An 18,778-nucleotide genomic window follows, 5' to 3' on the forward strand; every position below is an offset into this window, starting at 1 on the left:
ACAAAGAAAATTCACCCTTAGATATTGTCACAAAAAAATTACAAGACTTACAATTGGAAATGGAATGGATGAAGTAAGGGAAAATACAACCTGTAGAATTCAACCTTGAAAAGGTATGCCCTCTTCCATTTTATAAAAACATTACCTTTACACCTTTCCCTTAGAATGTATAGATACCAAAATATGATAAATATTTTGGTACATCAGATCTACAAGATCACCTTAGGTAATTCTATACCCTAAGTATGGAGTTTATCCATGACACAACTTACCTAGTGCATCTATTTCTTAGGAGTCTTGGAGGGCAAGCTATAGAGTGGTTCTCCAAGCTACCCTCCAACATTAAAACCTTTGATCAATTGGCTTCCATTTTTATCACCCAATATTCCTATAACATCAAAAGGGAAGTTACAATGATTGATTTGTGTAACGCAAAAAAACTTCGTAGAGAATCATTCAAGGTCTTCTTAAAATAGTGGAGACACAAATTTGCCAAGTATCATCGAGACATACCAAACAAAGAGAAGATAGACATCTTCACTAATATTCTCTCAAAACCCATGAATTATTGGCTACAACTCCAAGGCCCTAAAGATTTTATGACTACCTTAGAAAATGTTGCTAAGGTAGAAGAAACCTTGATTAAAAATGACATTATTAAATTATCTAAAGATGGTAAGGGTTTCTACAATAGTTCTACAAAAAATCATAACTCCTCTAATCGGACCATAGATAAATAAAAGTTGTGGTGGAAAAACAATAATAGGAACATCGCCAGTGATGGGTGGTTGAAGCTAACCATGTTAAACCTCAAACTCAGGTGTACCTGATACTAGGATGTTAGAGACAAGTGACAAGTGTACCTGGTATTGGTGTAGTAGGACATATAGAGTTGACATGTAGTAAGAGTGTGGAAGTGGGAGGTAGGGTGAGTGACAACCATAAATAAGTGTGAAACGTAGATGAAATAAAGCATGATGAAGGAGAGAGCATAGCTATTTAGCTTATTCAAAATTCCAAGTAAGTGCATGAGTGAAAGCATTTCGAGCTTGCTAGATCAGTCACAATAAGAAGATGATGTTAGCCAGGGGGATGGGCCAAAGATGATAGAGAAAGCTTAGTGGATGTAAAGTTACTAAGGAGACAAAGGAGGAGAGACAAACATAGTTGACAAGAAGAGAGTGAAGCATCCTCTCATTGAACTATGTGTCAATGTGGGCTGGAAGTGGAAGAGGAAAACCAAGGTGATTTGGTTGAGGAGTTTGTAGAAGAAAAAGAGGAGGATCCTACCTTATGAGAACTGTTAGTAGAAGGTGTGATGCAAAGAATAGAATAGAGAGATAGCAAAGGAGATGAAACCTCTAGGGGTGAGAGTATTAACAAAAGAAGTGGATGTAGAAGATTAGCCACCTATGGAAGAGAATTTACCAGAAGTGGAACATAGATCTATTGTGAGGCTAGTAGCAGAAATATGGAGGAAGGAAAAGAACATCTTGGGGGACATGAAAAATATCCTCGAAGAACAAATAGATGATCTAGTGTTATCTAGATTTTGACCTTTTCAAGTAATGCAACTTGATGTTGTGGTACAAGCAGCGCATGATGCATCAGTGGTGATGGAAGAAGAGTTGAAGAAAGCACTGGTGGTTGAAAAAGAGCAAGCTGACGAGGTAGAAAAAGATGCTAAGTTCTTTCAAGGTCTAATTGAAAAGGTTTGAGAGGATGGTTCATGAATTGAAGCTAATCACCAAGAAATAGTGTTGTTAGCCGAGTGAGCAAGAGTAACGAACTACAGAGGTAGTTGTGGCTACTAAGAGAGCTATTTTCGAGAGGATCCATAATCAACTAGCTTTGTTGCAGTCTCAAGTTAAAGAGTTCAAGGAGACAATGGTGAAGACCAATGAGATAGCATATAAGTCTCATAAGTAGTTAAATGTGAATAATGCATAGATTAATTGGTACCAAAATTAGTTGAATATGGTGAAACATGAGAGGGAGTTGATGAAAATGCTAGTGAATAAGTATGAAAGGGAGCATGATATTGCACAAAGGACAATAATGTTTCCTGAGGTGGAAAGACTGTGAGAAAAGATGAAGGATGTTATGGAGTAGTCTGTCCAGGCTGCACAAGAGGTGACATATTATATGGAGCTATATGATCAATCCATCCCTTTGGAATAAACAAGAGGAGTCATCTACTTAGAGAAGAAATTCATGGAGAAGACGAACATTATGTTAAGGTGTGGCAACATCCCAATTATGAAGGACATGATCTAGGAAGGTTCAAGGATGATACTTAGGGCATCATCATCTAGGACTAGGCAATTGAGGATGCCCTCAGCAAGAAACCCAAATGCTCTACCTCTACGAGGAGGTCATTCATGAGCTATGTATTCATATTTTGGATTAGCATGTTTGTAACCAACACTCTTTATTTAGTAAATAAAATTACAGTTGGATTTATTTCTGAAACATTTATTTTATATGGTGTATGATGTATTAAAAATATGGATTTGTTGTAATAAAGTATTTCACAAAAATTAAGGTGGGACTACCCAGATATTTTTGAAATTGTTTGGAATCTTGATTTATTTATTTTTTGGGATATTTGGATTTTTATGGAAATTTTCCAAATATTTGGAAGGTGGTCAATATCCATAAAAGTGCAAATGATGGGATATTTAGAGGAATATTGACCTTCACTTATGTGGGGTAATTGAATAGAAAAAAGGTGTTTTGGCCCATAAGAGGTGTTGATGGCCAAAAAAGGTGCTAGATGGGCCCTAAAAAAGGCATGTGGACTTGAAAATGGTGAAACTAAGCCTCGAAAAAGCTGTTTGAGACCTATAAAGGCAAAATTGAGCCTTGAAAAAGGCATCTGGGGATTGAAAAGGTTAAATCGAGCCTTGAAAAAGGAATTTGGGCCTAAAAAGGAAAAATGAAGCTTTGAAAAAGGTGTTTGAGCCTAAAAAGGCAAAAGAGAGCCTTGAAAAAGGTGCTTGATAGACCTAAAAAGGTGAAACTAAGCCTTGAAAAAGATGTTTTGGCCTAAAAAGGCGCATGGGACCTAAAAAGGTGCCGTGGGAGCCAAAAAGGAAAGAATATTATGATAATCTCTCAAACTTATGCTTACTTATTCTATGCCCCCTGTTAGGTGATGATGAAAGAGTTTGACAAATATCTGGGCCTTTCGGGATATGATTGATATATTTGTTGAAGCGGTCTAGATCAATCATGGCCATTGCAACATAAATAAGACTAATTATATGTCAGGATTTTTTGTTCTTGATAGGAGAAGAAAAATGGGGACTCTACTAGCACCTCTTATGCTATTTTCATTCTGCAAGATTTTCCAAAGCCTAGGAAGATGTTTCAAGACATATTTACGCCCCTTCTTAATCAAGTGAGGCACTTGTTTATTATTTTTTCCAGAGGTAATAAGGCTATAAAATATGCCATAAAATATTTAAATAATTTTCAATGAAGTGGGCCTCACTATTGATTCCATATAAAATTGGTTGAGGTACGTAAACTTGTCTTGAAGGAGCAACAATTATAGATGAACATCAACTCGACATGAGATCAAAGGATCATTAGTTTGAAAAATACAAAATAATTTATGCAAAATTAAACTAGCCTATTTTAGATGAGTTTGGCAATAATTGACTTGAGTTTTAGGCTATTTTTTATATTGTTGGGATTGTTTGATTGTTTCTAACAATTTGTAACAAATTTTGAATGTTTTTGAGAATTTATAACAATATTTGAATGTTTTTGAGAATTTATAACAAAAAATTGAATATTTTTGACAATTTTAAACATTTTTCGATTGTTTTTGACAATTTTCAACAATTTGTGAATGTTTTTTACTATTTTTGACAATTTTCAACATTTTTTTGAATGTTTTTGATAATTTTTGACATTTTTCAACTATTTTTGACAATTTTTGAATGTTTTTGATAATTTTTAATATTTTTTGACTGATTTTGATAATTTTCAACATTTTTTAATGCTTTTGACAATTTTAAATAATTTTTGAATAGTTTTAATAATTCTTAACATTTTTGACTATTTTTGACACCTTTCAACATTTTTGAATGTTTTTGATGATTTTTTAATCTGGTAATTTGTGAGAGAGGATGTGAGTGAGATTTGTTGGAATATGGAGATAGTTGGGGCCTGTTGGAATACATAAAGTGTCAAGGAGACCAAAAGTGGGCTGGGAAGGCTAAAAAGAAACTTAGAGGGCTATAATGGGGACCATGGAGACAAAAAATAAATTTTGGGACTTCAAATGGGGTGGATGAAGGCTAAGATGGATGTTGGGGACTATTGGATGTAGCATATTTTTTTTAGATGTGCATTGATTTTCCTACAATTCATGTCTAGGATATCTTATAACATAATCAGACTCCATGTTTCCTCTGAGTTGCCTATCTGCCTCTTTGTTGTTGTTTTGTTGGTTATATCTATTGTGAGCTATTTCTAATGCCAAGAAACCACTAAACTATAACCCACAAGCTTTTCTCAATTGGGTATCTGTGAAATTAACATGATTATGCTAGGTAGTATGTCAATATGGAGTGAAAAGGCCACAAACAAGCAAAAATTATCTTAAAGAGAGTTGTTTGAGCCATGACTTGTTGTATTTTCACATTAAAGGACTTGTGTTGTTTATGGAAGTCCAAAGGTGTTATCTCTTTGTCCTTCTAAAAAAAAGTCTCAATCCTTTTTGAACCTTTTTTTTTTTTAGATCCATTTCTATTATACAAGCGATAGGATTGTTATAGGTTCTAAATGTAAAATTTTTTTAGATGAATGCTATTGAGGGGTTCCTCACCATCACAATTGGCCAACTTATAAGTTCTAATCCTAAATGACTCAACAATAATATAGGGACCTATCCAATTAGGCTCCCACTTTCCTTTCCTCTCTTTCAACTTGATTTTTTGGATTCTCTTTGAGAACTAGATCACCAACTTGAAAGACACTTCTTTGACCCTCTTTTTATAGTGTCTAGATAACCTATTTTTATACACTTTAAGATGTTCATATGCCATGTTTTGGTATTCTTATAGAAGTTCCAACTACTCCAAACAAGCCACCCTATAGTCTTCATTAGTCATTACATCATGTAAAGTGACTTTAAGGGAGTGAATTTCAACCTCTAGCAGTAGAATTGCCTCACTTCCATAGACCAAGGAAAATGTTATTGTTCTTGTAGGAGTCCTCACACTTGTGTGATATGCACAAAGTTTAGGATTTAGTTATAGGTGCCAATCTTAGCCAAAATTATCAAGAGCCATCTTCAGAATGTTGGTGATGTTTTTATTTGTAGCTTCAACTTGACCATTTCCCTGGGGATAATAAATGGAAGATGAATGGTGAATGATATGGAATTTATCACATAATTCATCAACAAGTTGATTTTTGAAATGTAGGATGTTATCTACCAATATTGAATGGGGTGTACCAAACCTACTGATAATATGGTTCAATATGAATAAAGAATTTTTTTTTGTTGTAGCATTCATGAGTGGCACTGCTTCTACCCATTTGGTGAAGTATTTTGTTGCTATAATGACCCATTTATGTCCATTAGAATAGGGATATATATCATAACAATAAAATTAACAATCCATTGATAAAAGGGTCGCGGTGTTGTGAAAGGATGAATAGCTTGAGCTAGTGCATGAATAAGGTTACCATGGATTTGGAATTTTTTATAGGCTCTAACAAAATAAATAGAATCCTTTTCCATAGTTGGCCAAAAATAATCTATTCTAAGAATCTTTTTGGCCAAAGTAAAGTCACTATAATCTGACCCACAAATTCCCTCATGTACTTCTTACATAGCATTTTTAGACTCCTCACTCTCTAGACACCTAAACAAAGTCCTGTCAAGACCCCTACGATACAATGTTTCAGTTATGAGAGTGTAATGAGAGGCTTTTCTTACAAAGTTTCTCTTTTGGTTTCAGGAGTGGTGGTTGGGAAAAATATTATCTTTGAGGTAGGTATAAATAGGTTCATACCAAGATGCCAATAGTGGCATGTTGTGATGGTTAAGTTGTTGAGTTGTTATCCTTCCCATCAAGGTTCAAATCTAACAGGGATGAGGTCCCCTGTTTGTGACCTCATTGGTTCATAGCTCCAGGTCAAAGCATTTACCCCTCTTTAAAAAAAAAAAAAGGTTCATACCAAGATGATTCTGGGATATCAAGAATGCAAACAATGTGGGATTGGGGTAGGGAAAATATAGGTTGAACCTATTGGAATTTACAATTGGGAAGATTTAATTCTAAGAGGGTAGTGTGAATCAAAAGTAACTAACTTTAACCTCTTTAAAATATTTTAACTAAAAACATTCACATGCATCTAATTCATCTAATAAACATAAAAGTAAATTCATGCATGAAAAAAGATAACACAAGATTTGGTAAACTAGAAACCCTCCAAAATGAAAAGGTAAAACTGGGGTGGGGATGGCACCCAAAAAGTATCACTACAACAATATGTAGTTATTCAAGGTTACAAAGTTTGACCACTTCCAATGGTTTTCCCTATGGAAGGCATGTCTTGTTAAAGACTTTTCACCCCATTAAAAGTGACCTGGTTAAAGGATTTACAAATATTCACTTAGAATGTTACCCTATTAAAGGATTTACAATCCTCTTAAGGATCTATAATATGGTTGCTAAACCAATATAGCTATTAAGCCAACCTATTAGAATAGGGTTTCCATTCTCACAATACAATTATTAGAAAGTATGGTAGAATGTCTTGACCTAATGACTTGCAATCCTTAATTGCTAATTCTAGATCTTCATTCTACTTTGTCTATTTTGATCCTTGCTTGATCCTATATGTCACTCTTCACAACTCTAATACTCTATTCTTGATCAACTATATTCTATAATGTTGTTCTACTCTTCTCTAAGTCTTTATATCCTTCTTCAATTTTCTTTAGTTCACCCATACAATGGCTTTTCATCCTCCTTTTAAAGATTTCAAAGACCTATGGTTAGGTATGAATCTACAATCAATATCCACTCTTCATTTCCTGCTCAATTCTTGCACTTTTCCTATTAGTTGCATGCCTTCTCCAATTTTCTTATTAGTTGCATGCTAATTACATAAGTAATACAAAAGATTCGATCTTATCTTCAAGATCCTTCGAGATTCATCCTATGTTAGCTCAAAAATGATTTACATTTAAGTTTGTGAAGGTACAAACTCATATGTTGATTCTATGTTACTCAACACTTACTATTTGCTGATGCTCAGCACATATAAGAATTTACTCTCACTTGGCTCGTATAGCAATCCTATTTCACTCAAAATCTATACTTTTCTTGACACCTATAGTGACTCGGCATCACTCGACACCTATTGAATTCTCTGGCCTGGCACACACTATAGCTTAGCTTCTGTATTATACTCAAGATCATCTTGAGAATTGGTTAAGTGTATTAACAATCAATTGTCAAAACCAATCTGAGACTAACAATCTCCCCCTTTGACATGAGTGGAAAAAATACTTAACTAAACATTATGAATCTAATCTTTATGAGTATACTACACATTCTATTTGGCATATGTAAAAAACTTCAAAAACTTTTTCAAAAATTTTGCGTACCTCAAAATCTTGTAACTCCCCCAAGCTAATGTGCCATTTTTGCAACCAAAACTATTGTGCTGAATTTGTCTCATGTTGATGTATCTAATACTCTTTTTCTTTTCTACCTTATCATTCTTTTGCCTTTGTTTCTATGTGCCCTATTTCTGCTTTGTTTGTACTCTGTATCTATTCCCTCTTTTTCACATCTCTCTTACAGTTTTTACATCCTTTTGGCTTTATTCCTTTATTACTTCCTCAAAATTTGAATTTGAATATCTCCCCCTTTAGATATTCTTTAATACTTCCATGAATATAATATTTAACCAAAATAGTTTTATTTACCTCCACGATCATCTTCAAAGAAGCATACCAATTATCTAAGGCAATTTTCAATGATTTGTATTGGATGGATATCTTTGTTGCAAGATGTACTAGGCCTTCTAAGGTAGAAAGATTAGGATCTTTCTTTAGAACATTTTTTGCATGGGCCATTTCCTTGTGTAGAACTTCTAAATGTGGGGTAATGGAAGATTGAATTTTTATGAATTTGGCGTTAACATTGGTCTCTTTTGTTATCAATATAGCTAACTCTTTCTATGTGTGAAGTGTAGTTGTAAAGTGCTTCTCACTTTGAGCTAGATCTTTGGGTAGCTGTGTGCTACAAATCTTGAGATTTTGTTCCAAGCTCAAAATCCTTTGGCTAGTTTCTTCTATGAAGAATGATGAGTCACACAATTTAGAGTACAATGAGAATATATTCTCAAGTACTATTTTCACTTTCTTAACCTTCTTAGCTAATTCAACTTGTGAAAGTGCTATCTCACTAGATATCTTTTCATTGAATTTCATTTGAAACTTCTTTTCATGTCAACCATTCTAATAATTTAACATTTGTATCAAGGTCTTCATTTTGTACTTGGTCCACTATGTTGAGAAATTGCTCCATGATGGGCTATGTTTCATCACGGAATATGTCTTTGATTTCCACAAGTGTTTCCGTCTATCTATACTCATTTATGAGTATCTCTTGTTTCTTCCTTCTCTCTAATGCCTCTTGCACTTCATTTATCTATGCTAGGTTCATAGTCTTGGAGTCATAATTAGGTATGACTATTTTTTCATCAAGTGTAGTGTCTCCATAGTGAAGTGCCCTTGCAACCTTGGTGGAGCTTGAGCTTGGTGCTGAAATTTGCAGTCGTACTACATCAGTGCTTGACTTTTTGGTAGAAGTCCCTGAGGTAGGAAAGTTCACCAATGTATGTATTTCATCCTACTCTTTTTCTTTAGGGGTTTTCTCCTCTTCCTTCTATTCATCTCTATTTCCTTGATCAATAATAATTATTTGAGGAGGTGCACCTTGGATTTGTGCAGTAGGAATATCTTGTCCCATTTGTTCCTTTGATGGCTCCTCAATAGTTGCTATTGTTGTGACTATATGATCAGCCCTAATAGTTGTGTCATGTGTTGCTTGCTCTTTAAGTTGATCTACTATAGTTGTGGGAGGTTATGAAGTTGGTTCTTGTGTGTTCACCTTCTCCATAGTGATCTTTGCTACAACCTTTTGTAATTCTTCCACACTCACCAAAACATAATTTGTTCATAGTTGTGATTGCAATGTAGTTTGGTGAAGGATCTTTTTGGGATCCTCTGTAGCCAATGGATTTATGTTCTAACCTAAGATGTTAGGAAAATCCTTCACAATTATTATTTTTGTAGGTTTTGTGTGTAGAGGACTTGGTGGTGGTAGTTGGGTGTCTTGGACACTCTATTCTGGCTACTACTCCTTAGTTGTTGCCTCTTCACCTTGTGTCCTCTCCACTATTTCCTCTTCTTTTTCTTTCTCTACCTCCTCCTCTTTCTCATTTTCCTCTTCTTCTTCATCATTTCTTCCCTCAAAGGGCTCTTCTTGACCTTTCCTTATAGTTGTCAGTCATAAATTAATTTGCATATCTGTGTGGACTTTTGTACAACATCTTCAATTTGATTTTGCAAAATTCTAAAGTCTCTATATTCGAGTGCAAATTTTCTCCAATGTTTCTTACTAGCCTTAGTTATTTGACCTTTAGTTAGGTCTAGAAATACACAAGTAAATTTTGAATCCCTTATTTCCTTCTCCATTTTAAAACAGTAATGCCATTTATTTTCAACAATTCAGCTTAGCTCCTTAGGCATTGAATTGTCTAGTTCAAGTGGGGTGGTCTTGAACTTAGATATCATAGTGTAGATGGATTCTTCTACTATGTTTTTTTGTTCCCTTGAAAACTTATTGAAATCAATGGTCTTTAAAATGGTTAAATCTACATTATCTCTAATGTTATTACAAATATTTTCCAATTTAGACTTGGTAGAATGTCTTACTAATCTAAAATGCTCATCATCAAACTCTATCCTTTCTTTGTCTGATTCAGGAGGTGCAACATACTTTCTTCTCTTCTTTTGTTTTGCAAGCCCTCCTTACTCTATCTATTTTTGTTTCTCCTTTTTCTTTTTCCACTTGGGTTTTTGCCTTGGTATCTACCCTTGTAGTTGGCTTGGCTAGGCTAGGCTTTTTTTCTTTCTTCTTCCCTTTTGGCTCTGCAACTAGCTATTTTTGTGCCTTTATTTTCTTTGGCTTACCCTTGGGTGCTTCTTGCTAAACACCTTCCTCCTCTTCTACATTTTCCCCCCCTCCTTAGGTTAAAAAAAGCATTTCCTAACCTTGTTCCTCTTCATCATCTTCTAGTTCTTCACCTCCTTCTTCTACTATGCCTTCACCAAATTTGGCCTTTAACCTCTTAACAAGTTTGTCTTTCTTTTTTAGTGTGGAGGTAGTCTTTAACTCCATATCCACTTTTGATCTAACCATGTCATAGATTCTAAAATGTGATGCACTTTTTTCCACCTCCTCAACTAATAGTGCAGTTATAGCTACTGATGCCTCATCTATATTTATTTCATAGCCAAGAGGTCTTAACCATATCATTATTTGTATGGTAGCTTGTATGTATGTGTAGTCAATATCTACAAGAAAGCATACATTATTTTCATGTTTCTCTACCAACTAAAATGGAATTCTTAGCCTTTGCTTCATAGTCTTCTTGAAGTCTTCAAAATAGCTAGTCATTAGGGTCTCAAAATTAGCTCCCATCTACTCTATGTATTCATTAACTTGAGCTATTATTGACCTATTTTCTTTCCACACTACTTTACCAAAAGAAGGAAACTCATTCTATACATAAAAGAATATACAAATCAAAATAGCACCAAACTTGCATTGGGCTCCCTTGGTTCTCCTTATAGCTACTAAATTTTCATTAATCTATTGCAGTTCTAGTTCTGCAAGATCATAAGTATGATCCTTTTTCACTAATTTGTAGCCTACATCCACTGCAATGCAAGGCACATTGTTAAGTCTACTGGATTGGTAGAATTTGTGTGTAATGACTCTGACAAGAAAATCAAGGTCTTGAATGGTATCTATCATCATCCCTCTCTTGTTCCAGTTAGCACTATTGTTCTTCTCAATTGCCTCCTTAGAATCACTCCTAAGGGTCTTTGGCCGATCTAGGGTTGGGTACCCTGTCACTCTATGTACAACCATTTTTGTAATTTTTATTGGACCATCTTCCAACTAGAAGCTTCCATCGTGTATTTTTCTAAGCACTAGCCTAATCCATTCAATTTGAATACTATGGAGAATTCTAGGGCTTGCATCAAACCCTTCTTCTCAACAATCTAATATTCTTCCTTCAAAACTCCATTATCACATAGTCTCTCATAAGCTTCCCTCATCTCCATGTCTACTATGGCTCCAATCTTATAGTTTTAACATCTTCTTACATCTTGAACCATAACTACCTAAGGGGGTATGATCAATAGGGCTCGAGTTGGGTCATTTTTATATGCCACTTTAGGGATTGGGTGGAAGTGAGGTTTTTTCACTTCATTGGACTCTAGTTGGACCTCAAATGGTTCCTTCTCTTGAGTTTTCTTAGAGCTAGAAGCCATTTGTGCAATCTAGGGTTTGAACACAAAGAAAATATGAAACTACATAGCTCAACACAAATGTAAATACCTAAAAATTGATGAAATCATGCTAAAATGCTATTGAAATTTGTTTAAACACTAGATTCTCTGCTATAAAGTCACTCTATGCTCTTTCTCATCTTTCCTCTTCATTCGTGATGAAGAAAAATGATTGAAAATGTGATAATATACCCTATTTTCATTGCATTTAATGCTTAATGCATTTACAGTTCTCCACTTGACTTCTAAAGGATTTCTGTATTACTTGACTTTCAATGGCTTTTCATCACTCGACATCCATAGAAGTACTACCCACTCGGCTTAAACTAAATTTTTCTCTCTACTCAGCTACTACTACCAACTTGGCTTCAACTAATCTTTCAGCTTCTAATATCTCTAACAGTTAACTCGACATGCACTGACATTTTACTCAGTATCTAAGTGCAACTCGGCAACACTTGTAAAATTTTGAAATTTTAACTTTGTATCTTTTTTCATGCTGACCTCTTCCTTTCACTACTTTCTTATTTAGGAATTGATGTATGATAAATCTTTGTAAATTAGTTCCTCATGCCTTCCTTTTGCTTAGTTTGATGATGTGTGACCACTTATCCTTAAAGGTGAAGTGATCCCTTCCTTTCATGTGCTACACCCATCTTTCTTCTTCCATGTCTTATTCATTTCTCCTTTGATGTGCTCAACATCTAACTTCTCTTTGCCTTTGTTGTTCTTTGAGTTGGGTGCCTTTGACCTTGTTGGATAATTCCTACTAATATGACCAGTCTCCAAATAACTAAAACATGTGTTTTGGCTCAACCATCTACTATAGTTCCTTCTAAAATGTGTTCTTATGCAATTTTCAAGAATGTGTCCATATTCCTGACAGTAATGATAGCTATACCTGGTTTTGTAGTCCCAATTGTAGTAATGTCCATGGTTATTTCACTTAGCTGGTTGATTTGGTGTCCACATAGGCTTTGATCTGCACTCAAAAGCTCTATGTCCATACTTCTTGTAATTATAGTAGCGACTTTCAAATCTTGGTGTCCTGATGGTCTTATTCTTGTAGTTATGTGCTTGATGTCCTTGCTAATTGCACTTATGACAATGACTCACATTCTTGGGTTTGTCATGTTGATGGGTATTCTTGCTCCTGCATACATTAGAGATATGTCCTTTGTTACCATAGAAATGACAAGTAGGTTTAGTGTTCTTATTTTTCTTACTCCTTTCTTCTGTAGTCTTGGATGACTCTACTTGTTCAGTGTTGATGTATCCTAGTCCTGAAGGATCATTTCTAGCCCTTGGTGATCTCAGTAGCTACTCAAAGTATTTGGTGGCCTCATTAGGTTTGTTGAAGCTCTCTGCATTCTCCTTCTCTCTTTTTAGTTCATTTTGTAGTTGTTCAATTTGCATCTATAGTGTAGAGATCTCAATATCCTTGACATTTAGTTCATGATGTGAATTCATCATCCAACTTAGGGTGTCTAGCTACATGTTTGAAAGTCTTGCAAGCTCAATTGACTTTTCTTCTAGTCAGTTTTTAAGGTTTCTCTTGTTTATATCCTTGTCTTTAATGGCTTTTTTGTTCTTTTTAGTCACCTCAGAAAGCATCATGGCTTGTGATTCTTGTTCAAGCTTGAGTGTTCTGATTTCTTCTGCTTGAGCTCTATTCTTCTCCATCAGGTCTACTATTGCTACATTAAACTCTTTGAAATTCCATTTGCAAACAATCTTGAGGTGTCAATCTCCTTGTATTGTGTATCATTCTTAGCTATGGCAATATCTCTTCTTCTCTTTAAGGATTTTCTCAGTTATTCTTTGGCTTCTTCCAAAGCATATAAAGAAAGTTGTATATATATTCACTAATTCTCTATGAACTTCCTAAGTTTGTAGACTTTAATTTCTCGTTCTTTTCTCCAAGTTTTAAGGCTCATCCTTGTGAGAACTTGGCTCTGATACCAATTTTTGGAATTTACAATTGGGAAGATTTACTTGAGGGGGGGGGGGGGGGGGGAATCAGAAGTAACTAACTTTAACCTCTTTAAAACCTTTTAACTGAAAACATTCACATGCATCTAATTCATCTAATAAACATAAAAGTAAAGTCATGCATGAAAATAGATAACACAAGATTTGGTAACCTAGAAACCCTCCAAAATGAGAATGTAAAAATAGGGTGGGGATGACACCCACAAAGTATCACTACAAGAATATATAACTGTTCAAGGTTACAAAGTTTGACCACTTCTAATGGTCTACCCTATAAAAGGCCTATCCTGTTAAAGACTTTTCACCCTGTTAAAAGTGACCTGGTTAAAGGATTTACAAGCATTCAATTAGAATGTTACCCTATTAAAGGATTACAATCTTGTTAAGGATCTACAATATGGTTGCTAAACCAATATAGCTACTAAGCCAACCTATCAACATAGGATTTCCATTCTCACAATACAATGGTTAGAAAGTATGGTAGAATGTCTTAACCTGATGACTTGCAATCCTTAATTGTTGATTCCAGATCCTCATTCTGATGTATCTATTCTGATCCTTTCTTGATCTGATATGTCACTTTTTACAACTCTGATACACCCGCCTTGGTTTTTACAGAGCCAAAAGAGTAGAAAATCGTCTAAGGTTTTGTTGGAGTTGGGTCCTAGTACTTTGCATATGCAAGTGATAATGAGAATTGGCTATTCTTTAGGTTGTGTATGTATTGATATCTAGGTATTAAGCCTTTTTTTGCTTAGTAGTTTTAGCACTATTTTAACATCATAATAAAACACCAACAAAATGGTGACTCTGCTGGGGACTGTCTAACACATCTGTAAAAAGTACTGCAGTGGTCTTTAGTCTTACTGAGTACGTATGTGTTGTGTGATCTTTATTTTTCCCATAGCTATAAGGAAATATTTAGTGTCAAAACTTGAGGATTTAAAGAAGATATAACCCAAGTACCATTGCTACACACTGACGCATCCAGCTTATCCAAGTGTCTTATCTAACAAGCAAGAGTTGCAGTCTTACAACATTAGTGATTGGTCTGTCTGTGCCATTTTTTTTTTTGTTCCTACTTGTGTATTGTTTTTTTTCTGTCAGTAAGAGTGTTATTATATTTTCCTGAAAGAGGGTGGCAACTCAGTCAAGTTTTTGAAGCTAGTGCTTATTGTAACGAAAGAAGAATATGGCTGACAAGAGAAAGAACACAAGGGCTTACATGAGAGTCAATCCTGATGTATCAATGTATACTGATCTACCCCAAGGTGGTAGGAAGAACCAAAATAAGAAAAGAACAGATCCAAATCCTACTTGGAAGCCTAGAGGTAATGCCTCTGTAAATTTCCATTATCAACCAATAATAGCAAGAGAGTCATCTTCGCTTAGCTCTGAATCCAAAAATACAAGACTCATAGGAGGTATTTTCAGTACCCCATTACCAAATCAGAGAGTTTTTCAAGACAAAGATGTATCTACTATGGGAATTGCTTCACTAAGACCAGAGCCTGTAGCAAATATAAATTGTAGGCTAGGATTTAGGAGTTCATTTGATAACCCTTTTAATCCCAGAGTAGCCCCGTATATGGAACCAAACCTTATAGATCTAGATGACCCTGTTGATTTCAAGGCAACCTCTGCTGATTCTAAAGAAGTGCAATCTGAAATAGGATTTTTGAAGAAATGGATAGCTGAGGAAGAAGCTAAACGCATCCATCTTGAAAAGGAGAGGGAGCGAGCCACTTTGGATGCAATAATAGAAAGAGATACTCTACTAAGAAGGATGGCTGCTTTGAAAGAGCAAAATAAAAAATTAGAAGAGAATACCCGCACTCTCCATCAGGATGTCTTTGGAGATGTTGATAATCTAAGAGCTAAAGTTCAACAACAGGAGAAACGCCTAAATCAAAGGCAAGAACCAATTATTGCTCAAGTTCAAGCTTATAAACCCATTCAAGTTGATCCAATAGAGCCCACTAGAATAGTTCCAGATAAAGGGAAAGGCATGGCTATAGGAATCCAAATAAATGAGCCTCAAGCCATACCGAGCAAACCTATACAAGCCTCCATATCTAAATTAGATCTAGATCTAGAGAAGGCTCGAAAGGAGAGGGAAGACCTTGCAAAAGAACTTGAGAAGGTTGAAAATGAAGCTCAGGCCACAGAAACCAGAAGGAAAATCCAATTCATAAAGTCTAATTCTGCATTGAATTCATGGCCTAGTTTTTCTATCCCACCTACAAATCCTGCACCAGTTAGTGGTCCCATAATCCTGACTCAGAGAGTACCCCAATCTGCTCCTACCTCATCTTCCAATATTGGCACTCAAGTCCCATTTGTCCCACCACAGCTGTCCCAAGCTGCTCTCCTGAGTCAAGCTAATACAACTAGTACCTCTAATGTTCCTAGTTTCCAGAAGAAACCTATATACCTCAAAAAATATAGAAAAATATCATTTTCCAGTATTCCTGGTGCCCCCCATCCCATATCTTTTGATTTAAGGGATAAAGTGGTTAAGTTTTCTGAAAATAATGCTGTTACTGGTGAAGAACATTTGAGAATTTTCATTGACATGCTCAATGATTATGAAGTTGAACATGAGGACATGGTGATGAAATTATTTGTGCATTCACTCACAGAGGATGCAAGGGATTGGTTCCAGAGGTTGCCTGATGATAGTATTACTTCATGGAGTGATTTGGAGAAATTGTTCAAAGAGCAATATGGGGACAATACTAATGCAAGATTCATGTTGAATGAGTTCAATAACATCAAGAAGAATCCAAATGAATCCACATTTGATTTCAATGTGAGATTTTAGAAGGGGATGTAGAAACTATTTCAGTTTATACGGTTAAATCAAGACGTCTGTCTCACAACCTATTTCAATGCTTTTGATAGCAAAATGGCCTACCAACTGAGAGATAAGGATCCTAAAATTTTAAGAGATGCCTATAGAGTTGCAGTGAATATAGAAAATAATAGAAAGGCCTCTAGCAAATTAGGGAGGAGGGATGATCCTAAGCTTTTCAATCCTAAGAATAATAATAAAAGGGAGGGTGACAAAACTCCCATAAGAAAAAAAGCCTGAAGAACCTACTATAGGCCATGTTTTAGAAATGCTCAAGAAGATGAATCCCACTATTTTCAATAAGCCAAATGTTACTGAGAGAACCCCTATGAATAACAAAAATTTCAATAGACAGCCTAGGATGCAAAATTACCCTTACACCACTCAGTGGAAAGATGGTAAACCAGTTCCCAAACAGACCCAAAATATGAAAGATAAGGGTACTCCAGACCCCCTGCAAAGGAACACTGTAAATATGAATGATGATGTACCATGGTGCATTATATGCCAATCACCTCATTCTGCTGATTATTGTGATGTCGCCCAGTCGTTCGCCCAAGCTCAAGGAGTGCAAGCAGAAGAAGAAACTGAAGAGGAAAACCATGATGATATAAGCTGCAATATGGTGAACACATCTGATGATTTGATAGATTCTGATTCAGAAGAACCCGAGAATGATGTTACTAGCCAGAGAATTGCTTACCAGTTACATCATCAGCAAATATTTTTAGATGATGAAAAGAATGATACAGATAAGGTATGCAATACATTTTCTGACATAGGTCTCACAAACCTAAGAATCCCCTCCAAGGAGGAAATTGATAGAATTACAGCCGAGATGATTTCACAAGTCCATAGTAATTACAATTTGAGAAATAGAGCAATAAATAATGATGCAGGAAGGCCATCTAGTGTGTTCATCAAAGACACCACTCATAAGAAAAATGATCAACACAAGAAAGTCAGTATAGATGTGCCTAAGATCAAAGAGAACAAGGGTCAGAAATGGGAACCAAAGAAGAAGGTTCAATTTCAGATAGGTGAAGCAACAAAGACAGTAGTGCAACCAGAGAAATCAGAACCAGATATTTTCAAGCAAAAAGTGGTGCCCACTACTCAAAAGACTCTGATTCTAGGTACTATTGTAAAACCTACTGTGGTTGAACCTGTTGATATGATTGCCATGTTATCTCAAATTACTATGAAAGTACCCTTGTCTGAGCTTTTTAGAATTGAAGAGCATAAGAATAAGGCTTTGTCATGGTTGGGTGGAATAGCAAACAACAATAGTATTGATGATCAAGCTGTAGCCCAAAAGACCCCATTAATAATAGAGGACAATGGTATTATATCCTAGATTCCTCAGATGCTTTTAGATGATTCATCAATTGCATTCATAGAAGATATTGATCCTTTTTTCCTTAGTCTAATCATAAAAGGGAAAACCTTAAAAAATTGTATGATAGACTCTGGAGCTTCCAACACTATAATGCCTTTCAAAGTAATGGAAGCCCTAGGATTGAAGGTGGATACTAAGCAAGGTAGATGCCAAGGGATGGATGCTAGAGAAGTTCCAGTAATAGGTACTATAAATGCCTTACCATTCAAATTGGCTGCATTTCCTGAGGTAGAATTAACCATGTCTATCCTTGTGGTGGATATACCCCCACACTACGGGATGCTACTTTCAAGAAAATGGAGTGTTGCCATGGGGGGAAGCCTACAATGTGACCTTACTTATTCTACCTTCCATATAGGGGACAAAGCTGTCAGGGTAAATAAGGAACCAAGGGTTAACCACATCTTAGGTGAAGAAATTGACAAAGATACCACTTGTTTCCTAGACACTGTGATTAATGCTTTCAGGGCTGAATTAATTATTCAGGAAGTGGAAAACTTTCCTGCTATCATTGAAAATGAGGTTGAATGTTGCATGAATTCACCAAAATTATGGAAAATGTTCTTTGATGGGGCTAGTTCTAAGGAGGGTGCAGGGGCAGGTGTAGTCTTTGTGTCCCCTGAAAATAACACCTTCAGGTATTCATTCACCTTGAAGTTTCCCTGCACTAATAACATCGCTGAATATGAAGCATTGCTGCTAGGACTCAAAGTGGCCACACACCACAAAATTAAGAAATTGTGTGTCATAGGGGATTCTGAATTGATCATCTCTTAGATCAAAGGAACCTACTCCTCAAAAAATAGGAGATTAAAACAATATAGAAATGCAGTCTGGGATCAAATAGAATTCTTTGATGCATTTGGGATCTCATGGAGAGATAGGACCCAGAATAAAATGGCTAATC

The 18,778-nt window shown here is 35.6% G+C and overlaps 1 pseudogene; it reads left to right on the forward strand.

The window, feature by feature from the left end:
* Window positions 1–1,568: 1,568 nt before the first annotated feature.
* LOC149531778 (putative aldo-keto reductase 2) overlaps window positions 1,569–18,778 on the forward strand; it is a 140,091-nt pseudogene continuing 122,881 nt past the window's right edge.

Source organism: Cupressus sempervirens, chromosome 11, assembly GCF_028749045.1.
Source record: "Cupressus sempervirens isolate cs-2001-9-10 chromosome 11, ASM2874904v1, whole genome shotgun sequence".
Taxonomy (NCBI): Eukaryota; Viridiplantae; Streptophyta; class Pinopsida; order Cupressales; family Cupressaceae; genus Cupressus; species Cupressus sempervirens.